The 19960-nt window shown below is 42.1% G+C and overlaps 1 long non-coding RNA gene across 2 annotated transcripts; it reads right to left on the bottom strand.

The window, feature by feature from the left end:
- Positions 1-1884: 1884 nt before the first annotated feature.
- Positions 1885-18877, bottom strand: LOC116573305. 2 transcript variants are annotated; one of them, XR_004278698.1, is made up of 4 exons: positions 18672-18877; positions 6223-6318; positions 4878-4980; positions 1885-2143 (listed from the first exon to the last, which is right to left on the bottom strand). It is a non-coding gene; the product is annotated as an uncharacterized LOC116573305 (long non-coding RNA). The 2 variants fall into 2 exon arrangements; XR_004278697.1 differs by lacking the exon at positions 1885-2143 and having other exon boundaries at positions 4791-4980.
- Between the last annotated feature and the right edge of the window lie 1083 nt (positions 18878-19960).

The raw sequence follows: 19960 nt of genomic DNA, 5'->3' as shown, positions 1-19960 counted from the left end.
TACCATTTCTAATTTAGTGTGTCTATGCTTTCTATCACTTACTCTTTATTTTAGTTTAACTGGTGGTTTATCTATTATATTGATTGTTTCAGGCCTGATCTTATTAATTAGGTTTTTTCCCTATCTTCTTTGTCATTAATTTCTGTTTTTATCTTTATTGATTCCTTTCTTCTACATCCTTTTGGTTTACTTTGTTGTTCTAACTTTTTTAGTGGGGTGCTTGAGTCATTTGTATTCATTTGTGTTGATAGGGGTGTTTAATGCTAAGCTTTTCCCTCTATCGACTGCTTTAGCTGAATACCACAGAGCTGATTATTTGTATTTTCATTATCATTATTTTCAACAAATTTTATAATTGCATGTGATACTTCTACTTCTGACCAATAGCTGTTTATTAACAGGATTGGGTTTTTTTTTTTTTTAATTTTCAGATAAAGTGGCCTTTGTGTTTCTATTTGCTAATAATTATTAGTTTCAGCTATATTGTAATCAAAGAGTATTCTTTCTGTTCCTTGAATTTATTTAGGTTTTCTTTGTGGTCCAAGGTATGGTCACTTGAGAAGAATCTGTTTTCCCTACTACTGAGGTTCAGATTTCCACAGAGATCTGTATGAGTTACCTTACTAGTTATGAGTTTCAGTCTCTGCTAACTTTTCTGTTTACTTGATCTTTCTGGAATGAGAAAGATGTATTTAAATCACCTACCACTAGTGGGTTTCTATGTCCCCTACTTCCCTGCATCTCCACTTTTTAGTTGAATAAATATTAACAATTGATAGAGCTTCCTTGTGAGCAGTTGCCTCTAGCATCTCACAGCCTCCTTCTTTGTCTCTGTAATGCTGTGTGGTTTGAATTTCATCCTGTAAGACATCGAGACTGCAACTCTACCTAGATGTTTTCATTTGCACTTCATACTTCTGTCCATCCTTTTATTTTTTAACCTCGGGACCTCTTGGTTTAGGCATATCTCTTCCATAAAGCAGAATGTTAGATTTTGTTTTGTTAGCAAGCCTGAAAATCTTTCTTTTATATAAATTAAGCCATTTACATTGATTGATATGATTGATACGTTTGACCTCAACTCTGTCACCTTTATCTTGTGACTAACTTTTAATACAATTTTTTTATCCCTGTAACTTTCCTTCTAAGTTTGTAATCCCTTTCCTGGGCGAAGTTCCACATGATTCCCTTTTGTTTCCACCATCCTTCATGCTGTTTTTGATGCTATTTTGTAGTTCACACTGATCATATATCTATCTTATGATCCTAAAGCTTGGAAACCTCCTCGGCCTGTTAAAACACTTAGAGTCAAAGCATTAGTCGGCTGCGGTGTATTCCATCACGAATGAAGGAGTTGTTTGGAGAGACTCACCCAGGCTTGCTTGACATAGGAATGAACCCAGAGTTTGGAAATTAAAAGACAAAGGGTGTTAGGGGAGGAGAGCAATGTTTCTGGGAGCGTTTCCCCTGACTTAATGAATTACTAGGAGATTTGTGGCTGCCCAGCTCGTTCGGGTAAGTCTTTCAGCATGTGGACCCAGAAGTGTCATGGGCTTGCGCCACTATATCCTCGCTGCCCTTTCCGTGAACTGTGACACTTCCTGTCACCAGTTTATTTTCACTTCTCTCCTGGCAGCTGTCCACTGCAGTCGGCATGCATTTGAAATCATTTGCTACTTACTTGAGAATTCACGCTAGGGAGAAAGGGAAGAAAATAACCATTCCTGGGGACACCACATCGTCATGAATTTGAAAGAAAAATCAACATTGCAGAAAGCTCATTTCCACCTTTTTTTTTTTCTTTTTGCCACCCAAATGTCTGTGGATTAAGGACCCAGAGAATGCCAAATAAACGGTAGAAGGGAAAGAAAAGTTCAAGTCAGTTCCAGGGCGGGGATGGGGGATGCCATAATGAGGCTGCCAAGCCTCTGGGAGCCCCGCTCCAGCCGGGCAGCTCTGCAGTCCATCATGCCCCCACTCACGGCTGCTCTGGGTTCAGCACCCACCGACCCACCACAGACGGAAGAAGCTGCTCATGCTCAGGATTTTCTTGGGATTTTCTGGAGAGCTTTGGTTTGGTCTTTGATATGTGAAGTTTTGTTGTTAATAAACTTGAAACCGGAAGCTGAGGTTGGGTAGGAACCTCAAAAGAAAGCAGTATGTTCAGTGGTCATTCCAAGAACTTTGGTTTGAACAATCTTGGGTTGAAATCACAGCTCTGACACTATCTGTGTGATATTTTGAGCATCAGTTTCCCCATCTAAACAACTGGGACTATGTTATCATCCAGGGTTTCTGTACCTCTTAAATGAATTAATATAAATCAGTGGCCTTCAGAGTGGGGGCCCCAGATCAGTAGCATCAGCATCACCTGGCAACCTGTTAGAAATGCAAATTCCCAGGCCCACTGAACCAGAAACTCCAGGTCTTAGCCCAGCAATCAGTGTTCTGAAAGGCCCTCCAGGTGATTCTCCTACCCACTGAAGTTTGAGAACCACTGGTATACATAAAGCATCTAGCACAGAGTTAGCCACATGTTAAGTCCTAGAGAACGGTAGCTCTGAGCATTACTCTTATTTAGAGTTCAGTTTAAATAACTGTGATTGTGCCAGATTTAACTCCATCCTGGCTTTCTATGATATGCTTACAGGAAACAATGAGGAATCATTTTTTCTAAAGTGAGCTGGATTTCTGTTACTTTCAACCAAATGAGTCCTGATGGATATACCAGAAACAGAGGTTCCAGAGCAAGGCTCCAACTTTGTCTCCCACCCATGTTATACAGATGTGGTCCTTTCTGGGACTGGTAAAGCAGGTACATGGGGGGCCTATGGGCATGAGAGACAGAAGTGATCCCTTTAACTGCCTTGCATCTACCCATTTGGATGGGGTCCCAGAAGCCATCAAAGTCCTTACCCTAAGAATTTGGAATTGGGAGGGAAAAAGAGTTATAGTCTCTGACCCGTCTAGAACTGTTATATATGAACTTTGACACAGTGGGTAACATTGCATCTGTCCCACAGGCCAAATGTAGAGAGAGCCAGTGTGCAGCATGACTGTCACAGAAGCCCAGACAAAGGCAGAACAAGAATTCTCTAGGTTTATGCAGATTTCTCATTCCCAGCTTCATCCTGACTTGAACCTTGGTGCATTCCTTCTCTTTAATTTAGTTAAGGTATTCTTCAATCTCAGTAATAAATTATCTGCCTTTGCTTTTAAAATTCAAGTGTATTTCTCTTACTTGCCTCCAAAAGAGCATGAATGAACACACAATCAAATGCAACACAGTCTCATGTGCAGAACTCCTGCACCAGTACAAGGGAGGGCACAGAGTAGGTGCTATACCGGGTTTATCCCCATTGACCCAGGTGGAATAGAAGGCATAATTAGACTGGGAAGAAAAACCACGCAGAATGGAGAGGAGGGAAATATTTTGCATCAGCATTATGTGGATGGGTAGGCTCTTAGAAGAGCACTAGGGGGGACCAGATACTGGGTGGGGGGAGCACCTAAGGGTGACTGTGACAAGGCCAGATGGGAATGTGGGTAGGATTATGACTGTGAGGTGTCTTTAAGTCTCCTTATGGATGAAAATGAGAAATTTTGAGCTACTGCAGTTCCCATGATCTAACTGGCTGGGAAAAACCACAAATAACTACTAGCTTCTATTTCTTGTGAACCTTCTGATTTTTCCTCAAACATCAAGTCAGCTTTCTGTGACCTAATAGAGATGGGCTCCTTCCTGGTCTAGATCAAGCCAGGAGCTGCTGTCACTGAAACAGCAGTCCAACAGCCAAAAAGTAAGTATAAAATCTTTATCCTTCTGTTCCCCCTTTCAACATCGTCAGATACTACAGATATTATTTAAATAGCTCTTTCTATTTGGTCACCTATCCATGTCCAGGCCTCCTTGAAGATGAACTCTCACTCTTGTCAGGTGACCCAACTGCCCCTGCCTTCCAACTTAGAAGTAGATGGTGGTGCTCTATCTTCCTGTCTTGGCTTCCATCAACCACCAGCAACTGGGTCCTCTGACAACTCCCACCTTCATTTCTATTATGATCCAATTTTTAGGCCCCACCCTTCTTGGTCTTAGCATTCCTGAAATTCCATGAGTTCCCAGTCTGAGAAGGTAGTTCTTATATTTATTTATTCATGTATTCTTTCATTTATCTTTAGTCTAAATTATTTGTTGCATATTAAATCACCCCCAAAATTTGTGGTTTGAAACAGCAATAGCCACTTATCATCTTTTATAGTTTATATTGGTTGGAAATTTGGGAGTGCCTCAGTTGGGCAGTTCTGGCTTTGAGTCCTTTATGAGGCTGCAGTCAGACACTGGCTGGAGCTGTACTGTCTGAAGGCTCAGCTGGAGGATCCTCAGCTAGAGGATCCAGTTCCCAGGTAGCTTGCTCACATGATTGGCAAGCTGATGATGGTTACAGATTAGAGACCTCTGTTCCTCTCTACAGCACTGCTTGAGTGTCCTTGTGACATGGAAACAGGCTCTCTCCACAGCGAGCATTTCAAAGGCAAGAGAGTACCAGGGAGAAGCTGTATCCTTTTTTGCCAGTCTCAGAAGCCACACAGCATTACCATTGAGTTACCAATGGCACACATTTAAGGGGAGGGGAATTAAACTCTACCTTTTGAAGAAAGGCACATCAAAGAATTTGCAGACATATTTTAAAATTACCAGAACAACCAAATATTTCCATGGGAATAAGGGGAGAAAGCTTGTAGTTACTTCGATTCTTAATTCAATATTTGAATACCTATAATCAGGGAAGGCTAATAGGATTCAAATCCGGGCCATTTCTCACATACTGCTAGAAGCTTCCAGGGGTATTATGTTGCAGACTGTTCTGAGGTCTTACTTGGGTCCAGCAAGTTGATTAGTGACGTCTGCCATAAACAGGAGAGCAGAGAGTGCTGGAGCGGGAGTCAAACGTTTGTTATTTCTATGGCAAGTGTTCAACCCTGTGATGGGGACAAACGTGAATATGACACAGGCCTGGCTTTCCAACTGTTCACACACTATTTACTGAGGACTCTAGTGGGTATAATGAGCTACTCACTGAATTCCATTCACTCCTTCTTTCATAGTGATGGAACTGTAGCTAGACGCATGGCTGCCAGCAGATACATTTCCTACTCTCCTTTGAACTTAGGTGTGACCATGTGACTACGTTTCCTCCAGAGTAAGTAGAAGTAATATATGCTACTTCTAGCCTAAATGCCTTTACACTAGGCCATCCTTAGGAGATGATGGAGAAAAATAGGGAAGGAACCAAGGTCCCTGAACGGCCACATCACGTACAGCTATCAGCCAACCTGAAACTTGCCACCTGGACTTTCACAGGAAAGAGAGTTCAGTGTTTTTGCAACTGGTCCTAAGAAACTTTTTCTCACAGTAACTAACATAACAAAAACAGATGAGATAGATAATAAACGCTAGAAAATCTTCACATAGTACAAAATAAATACACAAAAGACATCATAAACCTATGTAAGGACTAAATGAGTCCTACGGAGTACTGGTGGTCTTTTCAATAGCAATAATGCCTAACTGTAAATAGTAATGACTCCTTGCTGCAGGGGTTAAATGAAATCATACCTATGAAGTGCTTTAACTGGGTGCATGAAATAGTCTAAATACTTGAAAAAATTCAGCTATTCTGTTCTTATAAATTCAGTATAAACACTGGTGTCACGTTTAGGCAAAAAATATAAACGCCAACCTGTTTTTTATAGCTAAATGCAATTCCAGTCCATTATTCCACTTGTTTTCGGGGCCAGGTCTATTTCTTGACCATTAATCCATTACCTGACAGGCAAGCAGGAGGACATCTAAGGCAAGAAAGCTAATGAACAGCATGGATGTGGCCTCAGTCTCTGAGGAGTTCATTATAGTTGTGAAACTGAAAAACCATATCATGAAATAAATTAAAAGCATTAGAAGTAAAATCAGTTATTCTAAGTCTGGGCCAAGGCAGTCTAAGGATTGGACGTGCATCAGTACTTTTGAGCAGAGCTGCCATAGAAGCAGTAATTACTCACGAAGAGACGCTCACAGAGGAGAAACGAATGCGACACAAATACCTGATGGCAGAGAATGCCCCCTCTGCTTCTCAGAGATCCCTCAGGAAGAAGGATGCAATGCAATTATCAGGAATCATGTGACTGGTTTTTCTTCAGCAACAAGAAGAAAAACGCTTTTACCTTTGTTCCTTGGGTGCACTCTTTTGAGGCCTGCAACTTCCTCCGACAGTCACTGGGCTGATGTGTGAAAGCTTGGGAAGCGGCTGGAGGTCACAGCTGTGGGAAAGGAAACAAAGTGTATGATCAGTTGCTGCCCTCACTGAGTTTATAATCCTACTGGATGCTCACACAGGATAAAACAAAAACCGCACACACAGCTAATGAATGGTTAAATCACAGAGCCCAGGCTGAGTGCTGCAGGAGGCAAAGGATTTCTCCTTGAGAACTGGGTTAAAACCATCAAATGTTAGCACTAGAAGGGAGGATGGACTCAGTATTGATTTTCTTCCCATGGCTGGTAATTGCTAATTAGTCCAATTCTTATTCATATTGCAAAAAAACATACATTCCAGAGCCAGGTAGAGAGAGATGAAGACTCACCACAGGTTGTTTTTTGACTGCACAATGAGAGGGATTTTTTTGTTTGGGGGTATTTTTGTTTTGTTTTGTTTATGGAATGGGGGTTGGTAAGAAGAGGGAAATGGGGAATAAAAGAAAGGAGAGAGAGGATTTGTGTGTCCTCTGGGCAAACTCAGAATGCCCCCATCCCACCTCCCGCCACCCCTTTGACTTGGGGTTGATTCTACTCTAGTCTCTATTCAAGGAGAATCAAATGAACATATTTAAAGTGTCACATAGCCTTCCAATATATTTGTTTTTACTTGTATATAAACTATCAAGGATTTCTCACTGGGATTTGAAGCTTTCAGAACTCCCTCCCATTCCAAAGATGGCTTTGTCTTTTGAAAGTCTGAGAAATATCCCTTCAGCTGTATTTGAGATGTGAGAGAGTCAAGTTAGGGTAAAAAAAATTTTTTTTTAGCTTAAAAAAATTCTCAGACATTTTTTGCTAAGCCATAAATCAACAGTGGTTGAATTAAAACAGATCAAGCTTGGCTTGGAGTTAGACCTCCATGAGGTCTCTGGCTAAGCTTGAAGGGAAAAAAAAATAAGTTAATACTTTTTTAAAAACCAACTCCTGTGCATGTCCAGTTGGAAGAGAGCAAATCCCTTTTAATGAGAGCTGGCTCTTCTAATCGCCCCTACATTTGTATCTACATAACATTTCTGTGTGTTGGCCCCAAACCTAGTTTTCTGTCCCTTTCCCTACACATACACCAAGACAGATAGGGAAGAAAGCGGAGCTGATCAGGAGAATCCAGAGTCCATGTTTAAGATAGTGTGGCTTGCCCAGGAATTGGTATCTAATCCTTAATATTAACTTCGGTGAGAACATAAATATTGAGTCTTTGGTCTCTGGCTTACAAGTGGCTTTCAGAAAGAGCCATCCATGATGGTCCACTCCTAAGACAGGACGTCTGGACCCTGGAAGGAAGCTATATAGAAAGCTTAACATCTCTCTTTCTCCTCAGTGGGTCAAATCTAATGGAAACATCTTTGTTTTCAAAGCTAAAAAACAAACACAAAGTCATTATGAACGATTTTCAGAGGCAGCATCTGCACAGAACCATGGCATCAACTGTTTTGATCACAAATCCTTTGGACATCTGAGTAGCAACATAAAAGAAGTTTCCAGAGCCACTGGGGTTTTGAGGATACATATTACTTCCTAGGCACTATAAGCCATTTGCTTCTGTGGGCCCACAACCTTGGAACTTGTATTACTTAGTAACATAAACATTCTATAATTGTAAATGATTTTTTCTTGTCTTCTTTCTTTCTTTTGTAATTTATCATCCACGTTTAATTTGAGGGGAATGTATCTCCAAAGGAGCCCTACCCCTACCCCATCTCAAGTTATAACCATTAACTGATTTGCCGTGCTTTCTTTTTGACTAACGTAATGAGCAAAACAGTTATTTCATGGGCAATTGAAGTCCTGGAAAACTAAAATCCAGAGAGATACTTCACCAATGTTTATAGAGGAGAGAATAATATCTATTAGACTTAAAAATCTCTAGTGGATTCAGTTATCAAACATAACTACAACATTACATTAAAAAAAAGGAAAAAGTCTAAGTACCAAAAGGTGTACACAGTCTCTGATCTTGACCATCAACCTGTTGCTTTGGCTCTTTTAAGCAAAGTTTCAAAGGAGAAGGTCTTCACAGAACATGTTGATACACTCTTTAGCCTAAAAGATATTAACCTTATTTAGCCTATAAGATAGCTAAAAGTTATAATAACTTTAAGGCACATGCTGATTCTTTCTTGGGTCTCAGAACATCAAGTCTCTGCTAACTTCTTTCTTTCTAAAACTCTCAATTTCAGGCTTTCCTGAAAAGTTTTATATCTTTTTTTGTAGCTGGTCTAACTTTTTTTTTTAATAGATAAAAGATTTTAATTTATTTATTTATGGGGGGGGGGTAGAAGGAGAGAAAGAGAGAATCTCAAGCAGATTCCAGGCTGAGCACAGAGTCAAGCCCTGACAGAGGGCTTGATCTCACAAACTTGGGATCAACCTGCATGAAAATCAAGAGATGTTTAACCAACTGAGCCAGCCAGGCACACCTCTGCTCTCACTTTTGTAGCAGAAACCTACAATATTATTTTATTTCCATGGTTTCTGATTCTCTTCCTCTAGCTACAGAGATGTGTACTGCATTATCATGGTGGGGAGGCAACCAGATATGGAATCATAATTTGCATACATTAAATGCATGCACTCACCAATTCACAAATTAAATGTATTTCAAAAATGTGCTGTTCATAACTTCATATGCTTCCCCACCCCATGAAAACAAACTATGAATGACAAATATAGTCTAAATAGCTCTTCAATATACATTGTTCTTATTAACAAGCTGAATGATAATATTAGTTGCCATCTAGTTTATAATTATTTATGTTTTTTAAAATTTATTTAAGTAAACTCTACATCCCACTTGGGTCCTGAACTCACAACCTGAGATCAAGAGTCACATGCTCTCCCAACTGAGCCAGCTAGGCACCCTTAATTTCTAATTATTTGTGTTACACCTGGAATTCTAAATTTTAACTGAGAAATTCAGACACAGGGATGGCATCTTTCCCAAGGCAACCCCAGAAACTAGAAGAGGGCCTTCATCTCCCAAACCCCATCCCCACTGCCCCAGTAATGAAAGGAAATTTTTCTATCTGCTCCTCTTTCCAAATCAGAGACAAAAGAGGAAACATTATAGCATCATGGGTAAAAGATAAAAGTAATGTCTAGTTCAGCTTCACACAACCTATGAGAGCTTTGGAAAATTATAAAACCACTCTGAACTTGTTTCCTCCTAATACTTCCCTCTGCCCTAAAATGGAGATAGTAACATCTACTCACTGGATTGCTGGAAGAATTAAGTGAGCTAATGTATTGAATGCCCTTAACAGGGGTGCCTGGTTGGCTGGGTCATTAAGCGTCAGCCTTCGGCTCAGGTCATGATCCCAGGGTCCCGGGATCAAGCCCTGCATCAGGCTCCCTGCCCAGCATGGAGCCTGCTTCTCTTTCTCCCACTCACCCTGCTTGTGTTCCCTCTCTCACTGTGTCTCTGTCAAATAAATAAATAATATATTAAAAAAAAGAAAGAAAGAAAGAGAGAGAGAGAGAGAGAGAAAGAACACCCTTAACACATGGTAAGTGCCCAGTGAATAGCAGGAATGATTTTCACCCACCTGGTCCCCTCCCACGTAGTCTGGGTGGTGGGAAAGGACTTCATTCCCATTTAAATTCTTCCAGTCCCTCCACAATGAGTCAGGTGCCCACCCCAGACCCCCTGCACTATCTCTGCAGTGAACTTTCCCCCAATGACTGCAAGTCAAGCACAGATTTCCTCAGGTTAAAATAAACAAAAAACACCATTGTGTTTACAAAGATGGTTTGGTAAGCCACAGCTGCCCAACCCTATTGCAAATCAGTTTCAGCCACAAGCCAAAGTGACAGTAAATGCAGGACCCTTCACCAGACCGAGGAGTTGGGGGAACATAGGGGAAGAACAGGGAGTAGGGGGAGAACAGGTGCTGGTCAGCTCAGCTTGGCTTTCTTAAAAGTAAGAAAAATGTTGAGATTGGCACATGTGATGACGGCTAAAAAATAAACATTTAGGTCATCTTAACCACATTTTAAATATAAATTCTGGTGCTGGGTCCATTTTTAAAATAGTATCGTGATATGATGTAGACCACTGTTTTCCAAACTGCAGAGTGCAATCCATTAATACGGTATAAAATCAATTTAGGGAGTTACTATCAGCATTTTTTTTTTAAGCAACAGAATAGAATTAAAAAATAGAATACGTCAAACAAGGTAGCAGTGAGTCTAGTTTCATGAAACTGGGTTCAAACATAAAATGTATTTTTTATTGAGGTCTATAATAAAAAAATTTGAATGCTACTGATATGGACAGATTCTTCAAGAGGACTGTTTTCTTTTTAAAGTATTACCTACATTCAAAAAGACCAAGTTCTATTTTCAAAGTTCACAGATCCAAAGATACTGCTCCTGCAAACACACAGACACAGAGAGAGAGAGAGAGAGAGAGAGAGAGAGAGAAAGAGACAGACAGATATCAACAACTTGAGTTCTAGCCCAGAAAAAAAACCCAAAAACTGTAAACTTCGTTAGATTCAGAGCCTTCAGGGTTCAGTTGCCCAGGACAATCAAGCCAAACAGAATTGAAATGCACCAAAAAAGTAAAACAGATGTGTTATAAAAATACTGGTCCAAATGGAAAGGATTATTGGTATTTTATTTAAAGATGGAAGGTGAAACTGTCCCTACGAATGGGAATGATGGGTGGGGGGCAAATGGTTAATTTTTTCAATAGTGCCTGGTACATGGTAAGTACCCAATAAATATTTTTCAATAAATGAAAATGATAATGTTACAGGATAACCAGCCATGACTTTCAGAAAGCATTTGTGGGAGGAAAAAATAATCAACCCACAACTCTTGGGAGGTTTGACCGATAAAATGACATTTAGTAAGAGTCGATGGAAAACAATGCTCTGAATAATTCCATATTCTGGGTCTGAGAGTGTCTGTCCTGGTTATTCTCTAAATTCTACCCACTCCTGCACTGCCCAATCCATTTTCTACCTTTTTCTGCCCTGTTCTGTGTCCTGGGATGCAAGCCCTCTTAGGGACAGCATCATCTATCTCCTCTGACCTCTCCCTTGCCCATCTACTAGCTTCTGGTGGGGTTTGGCTAATGGAGATTAGCAGGTGAGATAAACAAGTGGGAGGAGAAAGAGATCAGGGTTATTTCTTTCTGCTCCCATTCCGCTTCAGTGTCTGATTCTGGTGGAGGCTGCATCCGTCTGAGGTTGTGGTTCCCACCAGCCCCCTCTCAGGCTTCAGCTTCACACGCTCTCCAGTAACACTGGCTCCTCTTCTGGCCCCTCCAGACCCAGAGGTGGTACTGGGTCCCCACTGTTGCTAGTCTCTAGATGTCTCGATTTTCCTTGTTGATTCCCTCAAACCTGATTCCACCTCTATTAAGTGGGCATTTCCCCCAAAGTCGCCTAATTTGAACCATGGGGGGTCAATTCTTTTTCCTGCCTACATTCTTAGAAGTCCTATACCTAAAACATGTAAGATTGGCTCTTTTTTTTTTTTTTAAATTGAAGAATGGTACAAAATACATAAGCCAAGAACTTTTTAAAGCACCATTCCATGTATCTTTAATAAATGAAAAGGCAGGGGAGCCTGGGCGGCTCAGTGGGTTAAGGCCTCTGCCTTCGGCTCAGGTCATGATCCCAGGGTCCTGGGATCGAACCCCACATCGGGCTCTCTGCTCTGTAGGGAGCCTGCTTCCTCCTCTCTCTCTCTGTCTGCCTCTCTGCCTGCTTGTGATCTCTGTCTGTCAAATAAATAAATAAAATATTAAAAAAAATAATAAATGAAAAGGCATTTTAAGCTCTTGAGAAGTCTCAGAGTCCTTGTAAATAGCGTTTAGTCTTGTAGAGAACTATGAGCATAGGGTAGGTTTCTGGTTGATTTGTTTCTGGATAAAGAGAAATGCCCTCTGATGAGACACAAGGGTTGTTAAGGCCCAACTGGGCTGGTTGTCTGGAAAGTGTTTCAGTAGGAATACTCAGTCCTCAGGGCAAGAAAAAGGAGGGGTTTGGTGAGTAGGGAAAGGCGAAAAGGAATTGGTCTGGCTTCCTTTCACCCAGAGCTGCAAGGAATGGAGAACGAAAGGATAATGTTTAGGACAATATAGCGGGCAAGGTGGACAGAGGCATAGGAGAAGTTCCTGGGATGAGACTGAGCAAGTCCCATGCTATGGCTTCGCGAAAGCCTGAGGTGGCAGCAGCAGGACTTACCTCTTGGCCCCTCTCCCCCTTCATTCCTCTTCCCTAGTTGGTACTAGCCACTCAACGACCTTATCCTTTTCTTTCTAGCTGCCAGATAAACTCGGTCACTCACCCTCTCCAGTAATACCCTTTTCTCGCTATTCTTGGACTTGTAGACTTGAGTATTTTCTAGAGTTTTACTTCCAACTCAGCCTGTCTAAGGTGATGGAGAGGTTGGTACGACCAAACAACAGATGGGTTAGTGAGTGCAGAAAGTCAGCAGTCTGTGCCCAGGTGCAGGAAGACACACCATGGCAATGTGCTTTTTTACTGGTGGAAGCGAGCTCCCTGAGTCCAGGGACCACATCTGTCTTGTTCATTGTTGTCTCTAAAGTGCAGAGCACAGTGCAGGGCACATGGCAGATGTTCCGTAAACACTCATGTAATGCACCATGGTGTCAGAAACCAACCAATAGTTTGTCCAAAACATCTTTGGGCAAAGCAATGAACCTCAAAGTCAGATGGGCAAACTCTAAAAAAAGCATATTCCCCTAAAGTTAGAAAAATTTGTGACTCCAATATGATACGCCTACATCCTAACTTGAAATACTTCACCAAGAACTGGAGCCTCCACTGGGGAAGTTCCTCGGACCTACAGAGGCTCGTGTGCCCCCTACTGCCCTTCTCCCCAGATGAAAGGGAGCCCATCTGGCACATGCTGTTAACCAGATGTGCTGCAGGAACCAGCATAAAGGTCTCCCTGTGCTCACAATTCCTGTCTAGGAAGTCAGAGAACTTTTGGGAAATGCAGAGAAATGGCCAAATTGGTTTGCCATGGAATGTATAAACCCAACTGACCCCATGATTGGATTTCATCCTCTGACCACAAGAGTGCCAGGCAAGGAAAATGACTGAAGTTTTCCCCTTCTAGGGCCCATGAAGACAAACTGATTGACTTTAAACTTTCAGGTTTTAATTTGCCCTTTACCCAGATGGCCCCTAGGGATGGACGGAACCAACCTTCTCTTCTGAAAACTGGTTTAACTTTTTTCTCTCTGGTTTCTTTGAAGATGGTATTATCTGATGGAATTTTTAAAATGTAATACATATTACTTCTCTAATTATAAAGAAGTACATTTTTATTGTAGAAAGTTCTAGAAGTTCCAAGAAAATATTTTTAAAATAACACTTAAAAATCAGCTGCAATCCCACCACCCAAGAGATAATCTCACAATTACAAAATTGACATTTTGGTATATTTCTTATTGGATTTTTTTATATGAGTATGTGTGGGCATGACGTGTATTTTTTAAAAATTAGGACCAATATTTTTCTAGCATAAATTACCCTGTTATAAATAAATATTCTGGAACATAAACTTTCTCTACACCTCTGTCTACATTTCCCCAAGCCTGATTTCTTAAAAAAAAAAAAGGAATTAGTGAATCAGACACATTTTTGAGGTTCCTGATACTTCCACATTGTTAAATTGCCCTCCAGGATGGTTGTACCAATTTTTGTTTCATCTGGAGGTATGATTTTATTTTTGAAAAAAGTTTGCTTCTTTCCCTCATAGTGTTCTGTAAGTTGAGACTCTAGGGCAGGGTAAGGCTCTTGAGGAATACAATCTATCTGTGACAGCTGATGGCATCCCACAGGGACTTTTCTCCACTATGGGTGAAGAGGTGAGTTAGAACATCTCAGGAATGCTTTCCACCATGAGTCAAAGTCTGTGTATTCAGGGGTCCTCAGCCTCCAACCCCTCTCACTCATTTAAGTACCAAGAGATGTTTTTAGCAGGGGGCACTATTAGCATGCATTTTGATTATCATAAACACTAGTATTTACAGCAGTATTTATACCTGCCAGAGGAAAAGCCTTGAGGTCTGGTGTTTGGAGAAGGCAAAGATGCTCCTCATGGAAGGTCACACAGTAACAGCATTTCGATGTGTCCAGGTTAGGTGATAAATCAGATTTTTCAATGTGATAGCTGTTTAATGACTTTTGGACTACCCTAACTTTTTTTAAAATTTTTATTTCTTTATTTAAATTCAATTAATTAACATATAACATATTATTAGTTTCAGAGATAGAGTTCAGTGATTCATTAGTCTTATATAGTACCCAGTGCTCATAACACCTGTTCCCTCCTTAATGTCCACTTCCCAGTTACCCCATCCCCCCACCCTGGGCTACCCTAACTTCTGACTTCCCTTTCTATGTTTGAAAATTTCCACACCAAATGAGCTTTGGAACATGCATTGTCTTTACCTGAAAGCCAGATACTTAGTTTCCCAGCATCCCTTGCAGAAGGACAGGGGCATGAGATCCAAGCTGGGGTAAGCAGATGCCCACCCCAGACTCAGAACTGGGAGCTATTGACTCATGAAGCAAGATAAAGAGAGCATTCTTTTTGCAGTAGTAGCAGTGGCAGCAATGACTGGTTTCTAAACGGTCACGGAGGTGGTGGCAGCTCCCAGGGACCAGGGCCGGTGGTATTGGGGAACAGTTCTGTGGTGTGGGTTTGGCTATAGACCTTAGAGCATTTATGCCAAGCCTGTTTCTGCCCTGTTTTCTAAGCCTATCCCTAACCTTCCCAGTGCTAGCTCCTTGGTATCTTTTCCCTAAATTCCTTTTCTGCTTAAATCAGTCCTGATGCTTATAACCAATAGCCTTGACTGATACATTTATAGCCTCTTCAGACTCAGTGTGCTCATCTATAAAATGGAACTATTAGTACCACTTCAGAGCACTGAGATGAGGACTAAGGAAAGAGCACATGAAGGCACCTAACCTGACACCAGGACACAGAGTAGAAGCTCAAAATAGAGTAGATTTTCACCCTTCTTTTCAATTTTGGGAATCTCAGGTTACCACGCCCACTGAGGTCAGAATGTGTTGGGGAGAAGAAAAATCGAGCTCTTTTAATCTCAACTGTAAATATCACTATCATCATTTTGAGTATAGCCGTCCTTTATCTAGTGGCCTGCTGCATCCCCAGCAGCATGCCCAGCAACCCACATACCCTGTCTCTAATCCTCCCAACACTGCAGATCTTCACAACACTCCATTTTACAAATGAAGACTCTGGCACTCCAGTAAATGGCTAACCAACTGCCAAAGTTATTCCAAGGAATCTACACCCAGTGGAGCAGATACTGGAGAAATTGTGCAAAAGTTGAGAGAATTCTCAGAAAGATGGAAGAACTTGAAATACAGCTATATTTAGACATCCATATGTAACCAATTCAACCATTTTGACCATATCAAAAACATAAAATGGTTTGATTGAGGTTTCAGAGTTGCAACCCTGACCAAGACTTCTGTGAGTTTCATCAAGGGGCCAAATAACGATGCCTCCATTTAGATCTGAGAGTCTCAGTGGGTGCAGGATGGCACTTATCAGAATGATCTTGGGAATTCTTTCCAACCACACATACCTGCCCTCGCTACCACCCCAAAGGAAAGGGACTGAGTAGCAACAGCTGTACAAGAATATCCCAAGACCAGTCTTAGATGGCTTACAATTTAGGGAAACACAAGAGAATTTTTTTGTCATGAAGACTCATAGTCCAGCCTTACTGTCTCTAAGCACTAGGAGAAAAAAATCTCAAAGGTCAAAAATAAAAATATTAGTTTCGTACAGTGCAGCTGGAGTGACATTGCAATGACAGGAAAATGTAAACTATGTGAGAGAGGGAGAGTCAGACATGCACACAGACAAGCTCTTCTCATCTCAAAGTGGGAACTCCAGAGCTCGAGGCGTCTGCAGAGACGCCAACCCACCCAGCAAAGGCCTTGTGCTGCTTGCATGTCTTAAAAGCCAGGCTATACTTTGGCTTCTGAAATGAAAAATTACACCGAAAGAGATGCCTGATTTTTATTAACTATCTTAAAAGGAGTCTTTCACTAATTCTGGGGAAGATATTTTGCTTGAGTGTTTTCCCACTTTGGCAAATACAATCCAGAGGGGCTGGATGGAAGGGGTTTTGCCCTGGGCAAATGGTTGAGCACAAAAACCCTGCTGACTCCAGGAACAATTTAAAGAAGAGGGAAGAGATTTCCTTGAATCAATATGGTGAAGCCAAAATAAATGGCTACTCTGGTTCTCTTGAGAAAACATTACTGCATTATTTCACAAAGAGATCTCTGATGCAAGGGACCAGACAGTGTACTAGGAGATGTTGGGTCCAGATTCAAAGAGACTGGGCTGCGGCCTCGAGCCTCTGAAGCTGGTGGCTCAGCCACCATGTGGCAGGAGCAGGGGAAGGGGTGGAAGTGGCTTTGGACAGGAGCCACCCTTCACAGCATGTGGACAGATCTGGGTTTTGACAGAGTAAAGATGACTCCTGCAGATAGGGCAGGAGTGGGTGGTGCCAGGGCACCCACCCAAAGTTCTCCATCAACAGCAGCAAAGCAAAAATGCACATGGACAGTCCTGGATCTGCAGTGAAGATTTTGGAAGGAAATCTTAGCAAAAAGCCAGAGCAAGAGACGGGAGCAATAAATCAGGCCGGGAGAAAGTCTGAGCTGAAGGACGCTGTTGCCTCGTCTATCACTTCCCAGCCAGCGGAAGCACACGTGGGTCCCAGCCGGCATTGACTCTAGCACCCTGCCAGTTTATTCTGGCTCCGAGAAAATGAGAACATCTTGGCTAAATATGTTGGGGGCAGTGAGTGATTTTCAGTAAAATAATTTTTCCCCAAAGGGGAACTGAAAGACTGGGGCCTCTTACATCAGGCAAAATCTCTAACGATAGCCTGGTGGCCCAGTGCTGAGGCCTACAAGGACAGTTCTCATCATCTCAGAAAGCTGACGCAAAAGAGAAAAGTGAGGCAAAAGAACCAGTCCCCGTCTCTCAGAGATGTTCCCTTGGGTACCACACTGCTAATTAGAAAAAGAAAAATTGGGCACCTGGGTGGCTCAGTGGGTTAAGCCACAGCTCAGGTCATGATCCTAGGATCACTCCCATGATCGATCATGGGATCGAGTCCCACATCGGGCTCCTCGCTCAGCGGGGAGCCTGCTTCTCTCTCTGCCTCTCCTTGCCACTCTGCCTGCTTGTACTCTCTCTCTCTGACAAATAAATAAACAAAATCTAAAAAAAAAAAAAAAGAAAAGAAAGAAAGAAAGAAGAGAAAAAGAAAAATTAATAGTGAAATCCTAACCAAAACTCCTCAGTCACTATAGTAAAGTAGTTATAAGCCTAGGGTTTGGATTCAGACCTCTGAACCTCAGTTTCCCCGACTATATAATAGGTACAATAGCCCTGCCTCATAATGTGAGGATTAAACAAAGCACAAGACCTGAGATCATTCACAGTTGAGATCATTCACAACCACTTCAGAAAAGTCGTTTTCCAGGAAGCGTGGCAGTTCATGGGGAAGATGCTCCATTCTTTGAAATACCTATGTGAGTGGCCCAAGAAAAGCAGGGAACAATTAACTTGCTAGTTGTGTGTTGGTGAAAATAGATGGGAAGGGATGAAGGGAGGTGGGGTGGGAAAGACAAAAGGATGGAGACCTCAGACCCCACCTCTTGTAATCTGTCCCTCACCATGAAGTCAGAGGGACCTTTATAACCCCAGATCCCCTCTGACCAGGTCTATCCCTTGTCCGGAATTTGCACTGGTTCTCCACACTCTGAGGAAGAGGTCCTACATTCCTTAAACAAGGACCTATACACTAGTGACTCCCTTCCAGTCAAGTTTCAAGAACTCCCTCCAGTGGTTCTCATGTGGGGTGGCACTGATTGTTCCCAAGCTCCTCTCACCCCGGAGCCACTGGAAATGTCTAGAAGGCTCTGGTTGTCACTATGGGGTGCTATGGAGGATTAGGCAGTGGTCCTTTAACAGTCCTGGCCAAAATGCCAATAGCAGCCCTACTCAAAACCAAAACCAAAACAACAACAACCCTGAGCCCCTCTGCTTCTTTGTCCCTGCAGTGTTCCCTGCTGGAAATGTTCTTCCCTTCACTCTATTCCACTGGACTTTCTTGTCCTCAAAGGCCGAGTCCGAAACTGATCTCCTCTAGGAAGACCTCCAAGAGCCCCACACTACCTCCATGGCAGAGCTGATGGTTTTCTCCTACACTCTGCTCTGAACCTGCCTTGGCAAGACCCCTATTCCCACTGGATTAGTTAGCACATCTGCCTCCCCACACCCTGCCATGGTGAGGCTCAGTTATACATACTGAATGAAGGAAGGAATTTCCTTTGCTCATCCATGAGCACATGTTAAAAAAAAAAAAAAAAAAAAAATTCTGGAGGGCAGGAGTCCATCTTCTCCAGGAAACTGCATGGGAGTCTTGCAAGATGAGCTGTGAAAACACATCACTACCAGCATTCTTCAGCGCCGCTGCAAAAGCCGTGGTGCTAAGATGTCTGCTCTGCTCTTGACTTTTTTCTGTGAATTGAATTATTTTTTCTGGGTCATTAAAAGTTGTTTGATTTGGTTAATACCTTATTTATTTAATAACAGATTCCACCCTGGAAGCCAAGTTCAGGAACTAAGAGGCAGGGTTGCTATTTCTTTGATAGAGATCTCCTTGGCTCCAGTAATCTTAGTTCGGGCATGCTCTAGGAAACAGACTCAAATTGAAAATGTGGATTCCTCAGGGAGGTGCTACAGTCTTAGAGACAAACATATAAATAACTATATGAAGCAGAAGGCTGTTGGTGCTGAACAGAGGGACAAGCAAGCGTACAGTTAAAACAGAAGCCGTAAATAATACATGGTGAATAAATAGAAACCAGCAATCATTTGAGAATAGAGGAGACAGCAAGGACATGAGTTATTCCTATAATGATCATCTTTGTGTTAGCTTAAGAGGCAGCCCAAACTGTGATTATGACATTATTGTCTGACATTAATTAGTTGCCAGATTCATATCCTTCCATCCATTGTGCACCCTGCCACAGGTTAATATTCCGGAAATAAACGTCCTGCCTCTCCCCCATACTTAATTTTCAATAGCTTCCTATAATCTACAGACCAACGCCCTTAGCCTGGCATCTGAGGGTCTCTCTGAGCCCTCCAGTGTGGATGCCACACCCTCTTTCCCAGGCCCTGCACAGACTTTCCACTCCGGGCAATGTAGTGCACTGGGGGAGAGGCCCTGTCACTTGTGTGATTTGATCATGCTATTCCCACTTTCTAGAATGCCTTCCCCTTTCAACACCTCTGTATCCTGCCTTTTTAGCTTCAATTTCCCCTACCCTCAGTTGCTCAGATTCCCGAAGTCAAATCCTCCCAAACCGCACAGCTGATTTTTTTCAACCTGGTTCAGAGCTTGTCAGCCTTACGGACAATCAGCTCTGGTGTAAAGGATGGGTCCTGTGATGCAGACGTAGATACTGTGGGCCACTCCCTTCAGCACCACCCAAGCAGACTCATGTCCCTAAGAATGGAATAGAAGTTGAGAAGTGCATAGCAAATTCAGCTTGTTTTTCACTTTGGCTTTTCTCAGCACTGACAGGTTTC

This window comes from Mustela erminea, chromosome 14 (assembly GCF_009829155.1).
Source record: "Mustela erminea isolate mMusErm1 chromosome 14, mMusErm1.Pri, whole genome shotgun sequence".
Classification (NCBI taxonomy): domain Eukaryota; kingdom Metazoa; phylum Chordata; class Mammalia; order Carnivora; family Mustelidae; genus Mustela; species Mustela erminea.
Note: the sequence above shows the minus strand (reverse complement) of the source record. Positions and strands in the feature narration are given on the sequence as shown.